Below are 2083 nucleotides of genomic sequence, written 5' to 3'. Positions count from 1 at the left end.
AGCACAATGCGCAAGAGAAGCTAAAACACGTTTCTTGAATTAGGCTTCCAATTCCAGCGCCATACCAATTTTGTGACCTCCTTGGTTGAAGTTTTTCAGATCAACCATTGACGATAGGGTAATGGTAACACCTGAATACGAAAAAGAATAAGCCTCAATATGATTTAACTTTCAGTTACAACGTACCCTGGCGGAGTTTTTGCTGATAGCCAAGGCCAAGCTGGGAAGCGTTATTGATCTTGGCGCGGACTGCACTGTCGTTATCTAACTGGTACTTGCAACCAATACCGAATCGGGTGGCATTTGAACCGGCAGTCCAGGCAAGTTGGACACCTGTTTCTAGATTAGCCCGAGTACTACCCTGCACCGAGCTATTACACAGAGGCGCCAGTGTATTATTAGACAACAACGTACGCCACTCAAAGCTACTACACCGAAGCTCCCGCCTACTATACCACAAAGGCCCCTGAGTATTACACCACAACCTACGCTTCTCCGTCTTACTACACTGAGGCCTCAAAATATTACTCAGCTCCGAGCTACACAACAACTGTGTCGTACTACACCACGACAGAGGCGCCCAAGTACTACGTGGCTCCAACATACTACCCCGTAGCTGCCCCGTCTTACTATGCTGAGCCTGCATACTACGCTGAAGCCCCGAAGTCTTACGCTGCTCTAAGTTACTACCCAACGACTGCTCCTTCGTACTACGTGGAACCTAGCTACTACACCACAACTTATGCTGCCCCGTCTTACCACACAGAGGCTCCTCAATACTACACCACGAAGGCTGCTGAATACTATACCACGACTTACGCCGCTCCAGCCTATTACAGTGAGGCTCCTCAGTACTACACTACAAAGGCTCCCGAGTACACAACATATGCTGCGCCAAGCTACTATACCGAGCCTCCCATGTACTACACCACAACATACGCCGCTCCAGCTTACTACACCGAAGCTACCAAGTATTACTCAGCCCCAAGCTACTACCCGACTGAGGCGCCACAATACACCACCACGTATGCTGCTCCAGTTTATTACACCGAAGCTCCTGAATACTACACCACAAAGGCTCCTGAATACTACACGACTAAAGCCCCGGAGTATTACACACAGAAGGCTGAATACTACACCACAACGTACACTGCCCCGGCTTACTACACTGCAGCTCCCAAGTATTACCAGACTGAGGCTCCGCAATACTACACTACAAAGGCTCCTGAATACTACACCACAACGTATGCTGCTCCGAGCTACTATTCCGAAACCCCCAAGTACTACGCCACTACCTACGCTGCCCCGGCTTATTACACCGAGGCTCCGCAATACTACACCACCAAGGCTGTTGAATACTACATGACGAAAGCCTCGGAGTACTACATCAAGAAAGCAGAATACTACACCACAACTTACGCAGCTCCATCTTACTTCACTGAGGCTCCCCAATACTATACTACAACGGCCCCCGAGTACTACACCACACCGTATGCTGCACCAAGCTATTACACTGAGCGTCCCAGGTATTATTAATCGTAAAAATACGTTGTCCGTCAAGCTCAATAGTTAAAAATAATTAGATCTTGTTTTATTATTGGCTGCCCTCGTTCCAAAATGAGTATTTCCCTGCATTGTGTTTATGCAATAACTAGTCGCCCCATACGCATTTGGTTTATACCTGAAATATTGAATACAGCTATTATGTCGTTACTCAATCTACGTGTTTTTAGTTTTTATTACATAAAGCGGATGAAGGCGATTTTAATTAGTGTTCGTACAACATCGTAATTTCTGAACAGACTTGTGCATTATGACCTTTGTGGGAAATATATCATGGTTCTTCGTAAAATTGCAATGAATTTATTTATACAGTCGCTTAGCACAAAGTCGCATTTATTCATTGCGTTAGTCCACAAGCATTGTTGAGTTGTGGACTAACTTCCACAAGTTGTTGTGTTTAAAATGTATTTATCTTTCGCTATTTAATTGAATAGCAAAATGAAATGTAAATATTTTTTCCAGTTTGCATTTACACAGTGTTGCAATTATTGCCCTCTTTTGTCTGTCATGTGTTCCAAGT

General features: G+C 45.0%; 1 pseudogene; it reads left to right on the top strand.

Moving 5' to 3' along the window:
- The first annotated feature begins 382 nt into the window (after positions 1 to 382).
- LOC130701028 (DNA-directed RNA polymerase II subunit RPB1-like) lies at positions 383 to 1536 on the top strand (annotated as a pseudogene).
- The last annotated feature ends 547 nt before the right edge of the window (positions 1537 to 2083 follow it).

The sequence above is a fragment of the Daphnia carinata genome, unplaced genomic scaffold (genome assembly GCF_022539665.2).
Source record: "Daphnia carinata strain CSIRO-1 unplaced genomic scaffold, CSIRO_AGI_Dcar_HiC_V3 NW_026453119.1, whole genome shotgun sequence".
Taxonomy (NCBI): domain Eukaryota; kingdom Metazoa; phylum Arthropoda; class Branchiopoda; order Diplostraca; family Daphniidae; genus Daphnia; species Daphnia carinata.
The sequence above is the reverse complement of the archived record's forward strand: the minus strand, read 5'-3'. Positions and strand labels throughout refer to the sequence as shown.